Source organism: Dromaius novaehollandiae, chromosome Z, assembly GCF_036370855.1.
Source record: "Dromaius novaehollandiae isolate bDroNov1 chromosome Z, bDroNov1.hap1, whole genome shotgun sequence".
Taxonomy (NCBI): Eukaryota; Metazoa; Chordata; class Aves; order Casuariiformes; family Dromaiidae; genus Dromaius; species Dromaius novaehollandiae.
The window spans coordinates 80,038,016-80,050,768 of NC_088132.1; the positions used below are offsets into that span (position 1 = coordinate 80,038,016).

At 49.9% G+C, this 12,753-nt stretch overlaps 1 protein-coding gene across 4 annotated transcripts in view; it reads left to right on the forward strand.

Moving 5' to 3' along the window:
* Positions 1-1,185: 1,185 nt before the first annotated feature.
* LOC135325098 (SET-binding protein-like) overlaps positions 1,186-12,753 on the forward strand; it is a 263,102-nt gene continuing 251,534 nt past the window's right edge. For 2 of the 4 annotated variants that reach the window (XM_064502592.1, XM_064502593.1), the window contains exon 1: positions 1,186-2,277. The gene's annotated coding sequence lies outside the window, so the exon portion shown is untranslated. Of the gene's footprint in view, positions 2,278-3,427; positions 3,471-12,753 lie in introns of those variants that run through there. The other 2 variants (XM_064502589.1, XM_064502591.1) reach the window with 2 other exon arrangements.

Sequence of the window (12,753 nt, forward strand, 5' to 3'; positions counted from 1 at the left end):
TGCTGCCTCTCTGCCCAAACTCATTAGTCTGGGTTTTGCAGGCATCATGGCAGGGGTGACTCATACGGAGGGATGCAAAGGGAAAAAACAGCTTGGCGTGATTCTGATCGGGGAGTTTTTCCCCAAAAGCAGGCGAAAGCACAGCGGGGGCCGATGGCACATGTTGCCCCAAGGAGTCCAGGCCACCGATGGCTGGTTACGGGCGTGCTGGATGTTGAGCACTTGTGTCACGGGCGAACACCCTTGCTGCACATTTATGGCGTATAAATAGGCCTTTGTGGCTGGCGGGAGTCAGGCCAGGTTGTCCTTGCATCAGGGGTCTGAACTCCCTCCCTGGGTTACCTTCACCTGTAAGGACACTTTTACGGGTCCATCTCACCATCTTCTCCTTTTGGGGGGACCTTCACCATCACCCGCGCGATTACTCTGCCAAGCCAATGATTTACTCCTGCGGGTGAATGCAACCCAAACGGTACTGTTCGGGAGGAGCAAAAACCCGCAGGGCTTGGTGTGCACAGCTCCCGCCATCCCGTTCCCCGGCCCAGAGCGGCACGTGGGCTGCATGTTGGGGTTCCTCACCTCGGGTCCGAGCACGAACCCCTTGGACATCCCCCGAGTGTCGCACGAACCCCTTGCAGGGGCAAGACGGGGGGGTTGTGGGGGGCAAGTGGGCCAGACTGTCTGGGCCAGGAGAAGGAGCGTGGGCTGGGAGGAACACAACTAATGCGAGCCCCTCACTGCCTCTGCTCCCCTGCCCCCATCACTGCTGCTGTTGTGTCAGGTAGTGGCACTGTTGAGTACATTAACCCAGGGCTGAGCACTGCAGCCACACCGAGTGTGCGCGGGTGTGTGTGTGTGTGTGTGTGTGTGTGTGTGTGTGTGTGCGCGTGCTTGATCATTGCCATTTATTTATCCCCCCCTCCCGTACTAGTGCTGCAGGACGCCGGGAGCGAGAGATAACCCGGGGGGGGGGGGGGGGGGGGGGAACAAGCGAGAGCCGCGGCCATCGGCTCTGCTTATAAACAAACCGCCGCCCCGAAAGGCGAAATAAAAAGCCGGAGAAAAGCGAAATCCAGCGGGGAGAAAAAAAAAAAAATAATAATAATAACAACCAGCCCCCCGGGGCCCCCCGGGGCCGCGCGTGTGCGTCGGGGGGCAGCAGCGACCCCGGGGCCGGCGGGAGAGCGCGGTTTCGCCGCCTCCTGCCCTGCTGCTCCCTGCGCGCAGCCGGGCGCGCAGCGGCGCGGAGGGGGCGCGGGCGGCCGCAGCCCCGCGGCCGCGCTCCGGCCGCCCCCTGCCCGCTGCGGAGGCCAGAGGCGGAATAAAGGGGCCGGTTTGCTCGCCGCCGCCGCCGAGGCAGCGCTTTCCTCGTCGCGGGGTGGTGTGGCTTTTTTTTTTTTTTCCTTCTCCCCCCTCTTTCTTTCTTTCTTTTCTTTTTTTTTAACTCCTCGCCGGGAAAAGCAGAAACGCTTCTTCTCCCCCCTCTCCTCCCCTTCCCGCCCTCCGAAGGCCCCCAAACAACCACCAGCAACAAACAAAAAGCAAAAAAAAAAAAAAAAAAAAAAGCCCCTCTTCTAAAAAAAAAAAAAAAAAAGAAGGCACAGAAAAGGAAAAGCGAGCAAGCCAGAGAGACAGAGACAAGCTCCATCGATTCCAAACCCAGGATTTTATCCAGTGCATTGATTTTTTCCCTCTTTTTTTTTTTTTTGCTCTCCCCCCTTTTTTTTGTCCTCCCCCCTCCTCCTTTCTTTTACCCCCCCTTCTCCTCCCCCCCCCCCCTTTTCCTTTTCATTTTATTTTGGCTCCTGCTAAAATTAGCCGGGACTGCTCTGGGTGTTGCGTGTTAATTTGATTTACTCCGGGATTCCGGCTTCCAAGACGCCATTTTCCCCCCTTCTCGCTCTCCCTCGCTCTATTTCTCGCTCTATCATTTATCTCGCTATCTCCCCATCCCTCTCTCTCTCTCTCTCCGGCCCGTCCATCTCCCTCTCCCCGGGTGCCTTCCCTCCTCCCCCCGCCCTCCTCCCCCTCGGCTCTGCGTGCGCGGCGCGGCCGTGCGCTCCCCCGATCTGACAGATGAACACCGCCATGGGTTTGCCGCAACACGAGCAAAAGCACCTTTGGGGGCTGTGGCGAGGGATCGGAACCGGGATCTAAAAGAGAAGAGGCAAGAAGGGGTGGAAAAGCCGAGGGAAGGAGGAGGAGGAGGAGGAGGAGGAAGAAAGAAGAAGAGGAGGAAGCTGCTAAGAAGCCCCCGCCGCCGTTTTGGGGATATGGGTTAGTAAAAAAAAAAAAAAAATTGGAAAACAACAAAAAAAAACCCTGAGCCATCGAGGAAAGGTCTGTCTGGATGATCCGGGTTGCAGGAGGGTCTTACCCCCCTCTTTTTCCCTACCCCCCCTCCCTTCCTTTTCCCCCCTGTGCATGCAAAAGTTAATGTCGTCTCCTTTTTTTCGCGTTGTGACTTTGCAATGGCGCGGAAAGGGCTTTATTTATTTGGAGGGGGGGTTGCTCCGCGGTGCAACGCCTGCGATGCCCCCGATGCCCCTCCGACCCCTTCCCTCCCCATGCTTTGTGGCTGCTGGTGGTGTGTGTGCGGGGGGGGAGGTCTGCGGGGGGGGGGGGGGCAAGACCGTGCTGCAGGGAAGGGGTTGCATTTTTTTAGGAGTTTGCATAATATCCCCCCCCCGCCCCCGCTAGTGTGTATCTGTTTTCCCCGACGGGGGTAGGTGGCAGATCTGTGTGTGTAAAAGGGGGGGATCCCCCCCCCCTCCGCAAATTGCAGGTTAAGTGGAGCTAGAGAGCAGCAGTGCAACCTTAGGGGGGGGGCGTGTGCGGGGGGGGGGGGCGGTGTCCGCGGGGCCGCGGCGGTGGGTGCTCGGCGCTGGGCGCGGGGGGCAGCGGCGCTTCCCCGGGGCGCCGCCGCGGCCCCGCGCCTGTTTTGACATTGAAAAGGACACGCAGTCCCGAAAAGCAGCGCTTCACCCGGCAAATAAGTGCCTCCGGGGGCGGGGAGGGGGCTGTAATTAGCAATGCGGGACCCCCCCCCCACCTCCCCGGCTGCTGGTTGCGGGAGGAGAGCGCGTTAATAATCAGGATTAATAAAACCGGGATTAGCCGGCCCCAGCATCGCCTCCCCCCCCCCCCCCCCCCCCGCCGGAAAGCAAGCCAGGTAGAAGTGGAGTTTAGCTTTGGGCGGTTTGCAGATGGCCGTGTGTGTGTGTGTGTGTGTGTGTGTGTGTGTGTGTTTGGGGGGGGGGGGCCCGAGGTGGGACTCGCGTAAAGCGCAGCCTGCAGCTGCGGGCGGCTATTGTCAACTCCAGCCCCGGCGCAAGGCTGCCTGCCCACCTCCTCGCCGTGCACACCCGTGCACACACACACGCACACGCGTGCACACGCGTGCACTCCCCTGCCCTGCCCGGCGCCGCCGAGATGGGGCCAGGCTTCCTCGGCGGGCGGTGGGAAATCAGGTACCTCCGGCGGGGCGGCTGCCCCCTCCCGCTGGGGGCCGCCGGTGCGTGCGTGTGTGTGTGTGCACAGACGTGTGCGTGTGCGTAGATGTGTGTGTGCGTGTGCATATATATGTGTGTGCATATATATGTGTGTGTGCATGTGTGTGTGTATATACGTGTGTGTGTGCGCGCACGGCGCCGGGCACCGGGCGCTCCCCGCCGGGACACCGCGCTGCGTCGCCCGGGCCCCCGGGCGCGCGTGTGTGTGTGTGTGTGTGTGTGCGTGTGTGCGTGTGTATTTATGTGTCTAAAAAGGCAGTTGAGAGAAGGATTTCCGATTCGTTTCCGCTTCCAATAAACGGCGCTGATAATCTCACGCCTGCCGTGGGGCGCCGAGGGCAGCTCGCCGCCCGCCCCGTCGGGGCGCCGCGGAGCCGCCGGGCAGCGCCGCGGCCGGGGCGGCCCCTGCGGCGGGGGGCGGCGGGGCGATGCGGCGGGGAGCCGGGCGCGGGGTGCCGCGGCGGCTCGGTAACCCGAGCCGGGCACTGGGAGGAGTAGGCGACATGCGAAAGCCGGCTCTGCCTCGGTGGCTCTGCCATGAAGCCCGGGGGCAGGTCGGACCGGGCCGGGCCGGGCCGGGGGGGAACCGCCGCGTTGCCTTATATGTCCATCTGTCAAACTGCAAAGGATGTTCTCGGCCCGGGAACCGCTGAGCCGGCTAGTCCTCTGCTGTCAGGGAGAGTAATTTGATCCCTTTCGTATTGACAGGAGGATTTCAGGGGTAAAGAACTGCTGGCAAATCCAATCCTGTGTTTAATATTATGGACCCGAATGGTAACAATTATCGATTCGACAGCGCCTGCAGCCAGAACTAACTCGGTGCAGGCTATGGTCGTGTTGCGATCATCCGTCTAACGTTAGGAAACGACACTACGGACCTGGAGAAACAAGTGTCTAGGACCTTTTATTATAGACAAGGGGGGGAAAAAAAGCCTATCAGGGAAAATGTGCAAGCGGCTGCTTCGCTCGCACCTCTCTCTGTTTCCTCAGCCTTCAGTTAGGTTAGTGCCCCAGTTAGCAGCTACTTCCACTGGAGGGAGAAACTTATCTTTTTGTCCATTTGCTTTTTAACTAAAAGGAGAGAAACCCTCCAAACAACGTAGTTGTACTTTAATCTCTGCTCTTAGCTTGGAATGGTTATGTAAAAGCAGAGGGGGAAAAAAAAAGGAGAAACACGCAGTGAATGGAGACTTCCATCCCTTATTGGCTTTGGCTTTTTTTTTTTTTTTAACTTCTCAGACTCAAAGTTTTAATTGAAACCAGAAATCTATTGAGAAGTAACTGAGCCAAGAAAACCTCTGTTTTCTCTGCAACTAGGGATGGGGAATAAATAATTTTTTGCTGATGTTATTTCAAGTTGTTTGAGCTCTTTGGTTCCTGCCAAAAAGCCCAGCATAGATTATTAACACATTATCATTTTAGGAGGATGCACTCTCTGAAATGTAATAAAATGGTGTGTTAGGTTTTTGCAGAGCCATAAACTATGCTAGTTGTTGGCAAACAAAAGAAACAGTGGCCATGATTTATTATTAATAATAATCATAACTGAGCTATTTAGCTTGACTTGATATTTACTGGGTTTCTCTACTGAGGTTTCTCAGTATCTTTTCCAATAATGTGCTTTGATTAAGTTGGGAACAATTCTTTTTTAATAACTGCTCTTGCCACGTGCTTAATTAACTCAAGAAGTTTAATGCTTGAAAATGTCTAAACATCATTTTTTGGCTTCAAATGCTGCTTAATCTCCTCTTCTGGGCCGTTTTGACCTGTCCTTTGAGCTCCATTTCCCCTGCACACACATCTCTTAGGTGTAAGTGCCAGCTTACCAACAGGACTCTTGTTTTCCATTACAAGATTTGGCTAATCCCAGTTTCAGTGACTTTTTTTGCCCTCTCAGTAGGGCTCAATTGCTCATACATAATCTTTCCCTTCTGTTTTCTTTCCCCTTTGGACAACACCCTCCAGGACTGAAAAACTCTCGCCTTGTGCTTGGAGACTTGCAATTACACAGCAATTTTGACTCTTGACCCAACTAGTAGCGAGAAAGGCTATTGTCTAATGAACCACGTAAAAACAGTCCTGGAATCCAACCGATTGCTGTGAATTCACTTGCCCAGTGAATTGATGACCGATTTGTTTAACCGTACGCCTAGGCGGTCTTTCTTGCTCCCCGTTAACTGCCCATCTCCGGAGTGATCTGTGGGTCTGTGAGGACGCTGGGGAGCAGCTTTAATAACTGCCCAAATGTGCGCCATGCTTCATGGGGCAGTAGGGCCCATTGAATGAGATTTAGACCGTCTTCTGAAAATTCGGCGTGTCGTTTTTGCTTGCAATAATACGCAGACGCTCTGAGTTTTGAGCATGCACGTGCCACAATTAGGCGTGCATTGCACAAGGGGAGAGCAGCAGCAAATCTCTCTGTGCACAAAAAGGTGGTCAGATGAAGCCCACTGCAAAATCTCGCTTCAGTTGGGTCATTGCTGGGAAGTCTGGGCACTTCCAGGAGAGCAGCCTTCCAAAGTTTAGAGTTAGTCCAGAGCCTAGCGAGAAAGGCGAGACTTTGTGGAAATGTTTAGAAGGTTCCCAGTGTTTTGTTGCAGGGCTTGTGGTTTCTGCTGGGATGGTTTTGCTGCTAGTAGAGGTTCAGTTCTCATTACTTTCGCTCTTTCTGACTTGAAAGAAAAAAGTTTCCTTCCCCATTATTAAAGTTGAGGAAATAAAATGACTCATCCTTTTAGGAAATTGTCATCTTGATTAAAGATGGGCTTTAAACCCCCTCCACTCTAGCTTTTAGCCCGGGGGACCTGTTAGATCTGAAAATAGTTCCAAACTTTCCAGGTTGGGCCTGCTCTGCTTTTTGGTACAGACATGAAATCAGGTTGCAAGGGCACATTATTAGCACGGTTGCTTCTAAGATGCACTCAGAGCCTTGGAGCTGGTTTCGCCCTCTTCCCCATGTGAAGGTTTCATTTGACATGACTTCGAAAGTTTGTTGTGTTTTCAGACCTGCTTGGACAGCTACTGGATGCTGTGAACCAGCAAGTTCCCAGCAGGCATCTGGATTCTGCATTCACGTTTAATTGGTTGTGGAGAGAGCAAGGAGAGGGAGACGTAGAGGTGGGGGCAAAAGAGGAAGGCAAAATCATTACTTTAATTGAATAAAAGCAGTCAGAGAATAACGCAGCATGTCTTCCCGATTTGGGGAATGTGAGGGTGGTAATTTTTGTTTGTCAGCTCTTGAGAGGGAAGAAAGTTAAGGGCTATTTTTCCCTTTTGGAGTTGGATTTACTTCATAGCACAGATTGTCCAAACGAAGTGATTTACTTTTACGGTAAGCTGTGGGGCAGTTGATACGAAAAACAATCTTGTGATATGATTCATTTAGGCTCTCGTTGTCTTTTCCTGAAGATGCCTAGAAGTCCTCAGATTAGTCAGACCTTTTTCCAAAAGGCCAAATCAAAACCCTGGCCCTCAAACACCTCAAAGACTGAGAGGATTTGATCCAGACTTGATTTAGATCTTTGCAGCTCTGGTTCACTTCCAGCCTAGCTGGGGAACTTTGCAAGGTTTCGGGTCTCTGTATCTCTGTGATCTTCTTCAGGCTGTCTGGCCACCAAATACGTGTGCTGTTGCCAGCCTGTGATGATGATCCTGCCAGTTTCAGATGGGGAAGAGTGGTGGAGCTGAAGCACAGGTGACAAAACAGGAAAATGCAGGAGAAGTCCCTGGGAGATTCAGTCAGGTTGTTGCTCGCAGTTCCCAGGGTCAGCTTCACTCTTGCATAGCCCAAAGGCTCCACCCTGGGGTCTGGGGTGCGTTGGGGTGCAACGACCTGGCAGAGTGGGGTGCTGTGATTTTGTCTAAAAGCTGCTCCCTGCGCGGGAGTGACTCTTCGTTAGCTTTTCACTTTCTCTGAACTAGTGAGTTCCTGTTTCCTCAGCAAGCAGGGGCTGTAAGAACTGTTATATAGTCCCGTACAGCTAAGCATGACTGTGGCGGTGGGTGAGAGCAAAGTTTCCTCTGCGCTCGTGCGGTATCTCCTGTAATAATGCTCGACAAAACTGTTCAGAAAAATGTGTGGTAGGCAAGCATGGGGTAATCCAGTACTCACTTAAATACCTCAAAATTAGAGATGGGTTAAGGATCGGAAGCCTGAGGTTTTATGTTACTTTGAAATTTTTGTTAGCCTTAACCTTTATAACTGAGAGATATATATGCATGCAATGAATCATTCTGTTTCTGGCTCAGTATTTTAGCAGATGGGGAGCTTGGTTTTAAGATGGAAGGGAGAAAATGATGCTACACAAACCAGAGGTCAAGCTGCAAGGCATGTCTTTCCTCCATATCAATGCGCATGCTCTGAATATGCTACTGATGTGATTTCGAAGGCTTGGATGTTCATCTTATTTCCCTGTGTGTTTCCAGAGCTGGCGTCCCAGTGGTCTAGAATGAATGCTGTGACATACCCACCTCTTGTTGAGTCTTGCTAAATTTTTGGCCTGGGAGAATGTAGTGGGGTTCCACAGAAACTCCTCTGAAATCCCATTAGTTTGCTAGACAAGGAAATCCTTCCTGTACTTTCTTTTTTCTTCCTTCCTTTCCTTTCGCTTTTTTTTTCTCTCTCTAAAACCTTCCTATGGAGTGCTATAGTGGGGATTCAATAGACTTCTATACAGGGGAATAATTCTCTGTTGAATTCTTTAGTCCTTTTTTCAGAAGGGATCAGAGATGTGAAGCTTAAGTAAGGGAGTTTAGTAAGTGTTTGAGCAGGATTGTATACATGCAAAATATTATAACAGGCATCCGGGCAGAGTTATTACACATGCCCGTTATTCCTAAGGTTGCAAAACAGTTTAAAATGTTAACCCATATATTCACATCCTTGTAACTTCCATAAACCCTCACCTAATGGGCTGAAAAATGTCATGCTTTTTCTTTGCTTGATGGCAATTTTCTTCCTGAAAGGTTGAGTAAATTCCCTCCAGCTGTCAGTTGTTTCTCTTTCTTTAAATTTATTCAGAAGAAGTGAGGGTGGGGGAAGAAGAGGAGAGACTTTTCCCTTTTAAATTATTCTAACCACATGCTTTTAGACAGGGCAACAGTCTAACCTGCTGGACTTTGAGCTGATAAATGGATATAAACATAGGGCTTGTTGAGGGCCTCTGTCTTCTGCTGGTGTGTTAGGGGGAGAAAAAAGCTGGAGGTCATGGTTTCTGAAGCTGTGACAGTTTGAAAATGGCCTTGTAAGCATCCTGAAGCCAATCAAGATCTTTCAGTCGGCTGACTTACACAGAGAGGCGCTCTCCCTACAAATTCGGCTGGATAAGTGTCTTAAGTGTCATCTGCTGTGGGTGTTGGTTTACATTAGACCCCAGTTCTGTGTCGTGTGAGGTGGTCCTGCTCCTCCATCCTTTTATCAGAATCAAAGACACCTCTGCTCTTAAAACACACTGCATTTTAAGTGTTTGTGGCTTTCAGGCCACTTCATTGATTTTCTTCAGCTTTAGCTCAGTTACCAGACTTCTCAGGGCCCTAAAAGAAAGCTTCTGACAAAAATAGGGTGAGTAATAATTAAAATAATAATAAGCTGCAGCACGGCCCTAATTAGGGACTGGGACCTGATTCAAACATATAGCCATCTCCAATAGGGAGTGTAGCAGTACGGATGTTTCGGTTCGGGGGTCGCTTTAACCATCTGAGCCCACAGGCCAAGATCTGCCTTGCTGCGGTCAGGGCCTCAGTGAAGAACTCAGATTAGGAGCACAGCGATGACCCATATGTCATCAGCGGAGAGAGGGAGACACCCATGATCTTGGATTCCCCCAAATTCTACCCCCATCCTGACCTTTAAATCCTCCCCTGAAGTCAGTGGCATTACAAGGGAATAACTGAGGTCAGGATTTCACTAGTAATCTTTAGCTATCCATGAAGATACTAAGCATGCGAAAATTTGGTCTTCATTCCTTCCAGATGAATATGGGTGCATGTGTTGGGCTGGCAGAGCAGAAATAGTTCATGGGGAAATGCCAACCTGAAATCATGGTCTTACTACTATTCAAGTCCTGAATCCGATGTTCTTGGTCCTATTTGCCTCCTCAAATCAAGACAGATGTGGATTTCTCATTCCAGTGAACTAAACATCCTCTTCTTCCGTAAAGCCTAGGGACTGATACATTCTGCAAGGCAAAGGAAGCACTCAGTGCTCTCATCTATATACCCCAAATTATTGCTCTCCTTCTTGTATGCCGTTTCTTGTACACCCTGTTTTCTCACAGTCCCCCCTTGGGGGTAGGGATTCCTCGGTACATTATGCAGCACCAAGCACGATACTACTGCTTACTCATCATACTAACACACGGTGCAAGCATCCATGGACCAAATCCAGCCTTCCTTATTCCTAGCCTCATTTGAAGCATGCAGAATTGGGTAACATAGGATGTGTTGTTTGTACAGCCTGCAGACTGGGCACAGGATAGATCCTGGACTGAAGCCTTTTTGGTCCTTCTTGTGCCATCACTTACGGCTCTGAGGAATGGATGCTGAGCCAAGACCTGGTGCATTCCCTATCAGATGTGTTGTTTTATTTTATTTATTTCTTTGCTTTTCCTGAAGGGAGGGAAAGCTGGTGTCTTTGGCACTTGTGCAAGCGAAAATGAAATAATGGAGGAGAAAAAAAAAGAAGAGGAGGAAAGAGGAGTCCCGTGGTAGCAGCAGTAAATAAAAACAAGGCTCTCGTTAATGATTTATATAGAGAAATCATTTTCCACACGTTTCAGGGCACAGAGGGAAATGTTTGATCAGAGGGAGGAGAGATTACTGCCCTACCACGATGGTGTTAGAAGGAGGCTACTGTGTCTGATGGCAGCTTTCCAAGGGCAGAGTCAATCTAGGAAAGTTTGGTAACACAGATGATGGAATTGTGCAGGGTTTTGCTTTCTGTGGCTGGTCTCTGTGCCAATATCCTTTCCCTAAATACCCATAAAATTTTCCATTTGTAGCTTGGAGTGGCCTTCGCTACCTCCAGGATGGTGCACTTGGTAACAGCTGGGTAGAATGGAGTAAGCATTTCAAGTCTTGTGCATGTTGACACTTTCCCCAAAGAGTTTTATAGCTGTTGTTAATGGAATAAGTTTCTTCCCTGTAGTGGTACACACTGCTACACCCAGCAGAGTTCAGGGTGTTCTCCTAGATCATCCCAGGAGTCACCTTGGAGTACATCATGCTTGAGCATCGAGAGGTGACGCTTGATCTGGGAGCTCGGCAACCTTTTGTTGACCTGATGTAGTCATATCTCCTGGCTTGGCTCTTTGTATTGCAATGAGTGGAGTACAGTTTGCATCTCATTCTGGTTTCTAGTGTCCCAGAGGCCTCATCTTCGCAGGGATGATAGGTAAAAATGACATGCCATCTCTTGACATCACTGGGATCAAACACTATTTCTTGCTCTAGAGGTGCATCAAGTCAGACAGCAGCATTTGTCTCTGAGGGTACAATATGGATGAGATCTGTCCTTCAGAGACGTGTTTACTGGTCTGATGGTCAAACTCTCTTCCCCCTACACCCAGAGCTGGTTTAGATTGTGAGTGAGTAGATTTATAAATCCTTGGTACCGTTCTCAGATGGGAGCTTGTAAAAGTCCTTGGGCAACCTGATGGGCATCTCTCCTCCTACCTCAGACAGGTACTTTGCTATGCTGGCTGTTGCCACAGCTGTACCTTGGGCAGTATTGCTTTTATGGGCCTTGTGATTTATGGCTGTGTCAGTTGTTTAATCATTCAGTTGGCCCTCCCTTCCGTGCTGTACAATAGTTAGTTACTTACATAGAAAGGTGACTATCTGATCTAATTATGGAGTCTCAAACCTAATTATGGAGTCGAATATGATTCCATAATCTACTCTTAATGTCTCTGTGTTGAGAAGACAGATACACACGTGTGTAGTGTGCACACTTACATGCCTCCGTAGTTAGGAATATGCTTGGGCTTTCATTTATTTTTGTCTCTTTATCTTGGGTGGGGGGGAGATGCTTGCAGCCTCATCTGGCTGTGAGAGATCTTTGGGTTATCTTGTCTTTTTTCCCTCCAGCGTGGCTTTTCCTGGCTGCCTTTGCCGAGCTTGGTCATGCCGAGGCAGACCCATCAGTCAGCTTACTTGGTCATGCTGACAGGTGCAGAGGGCTGATAGCACTTAGATTCAGGGCAATGCGGTGGAAATGAGTGGAGATTACGGTTTTGCTGTTGTTTCTGGACCAGGCTGATGACTGTCATTAGTCCTTGCTCTTTATTTTCATGCAGATAGACCACACTTGAGATAAACTGTGTCCCTTTCCTTCAGAGAAAATCCTTCCATAACCCACACAAAATCAGGTGCAGAGGTGGAAGGACTGGACCAAGGGCATTTTCAGAGGCAGTCTCAGATGCAGGGGAATGGCACAGAAGGGGGAACAAGCCTTCCTCTATGTAACCCCCTGTGCATGTAACTCACTGTATTAATGAATCACATCTTAATTATTTATTTGTACAGATAATCTGTGGATTATAGGCATTAAGTTATGGTCATTCCTCTGGCAATTACACGTATCAGTTGAGGAGCTGATATTGTACCTGGTGTGTATCCACTTATATTTTAAATGTGCCCGGATCCACATATATCTTGTATACAGATATCTTTGCAATGTGTTTAAAATTGCAGTGCAATAGAGAGTCCAGTTTGCCCAGCACTGGAGATAAAGGCCAAAAGATACATCACAGAATCAGAGAATGGCTGAGGTTGGCAGGGACCTCTGGAGATCGTTGAGTCCGACCACCCCGCTCAGCAGGGTCAGCTAGAGCAGGTTGCTCAGGTTCCTGTCCGGTCGGGCTTTTTGAAATCACCAGGTCATCTCTGATTCTTTATTAAGAGTTGATGTTCATTTGGTTTGCTTGAAGGGGAACTCTTTCTGCCTTGTTTCTCTCACAATTGACGTAAGGCAGGTGAAAAGGAGAGGGTGTTTCCTATGGGATCTGTAGCATGGATGGAAAATAGCTGTCACAGTCATTCTTCCAGCTCCCTGCCAATGCAGGGTTGTTCTTGCAGAATATCGTGGCCGCAGGAAGTAGCTAAGGCTATGGTTCAAAGACAACAATAAATCTAGCTCTAGGGCACCGAGCAGCAGATTAAATGCGCTGCTGGTGCGTGATACTGATCCAGTATAAACTCATTCTGCTGGTTGAAATTTGCTCAGAAAAATACAATGGCATAA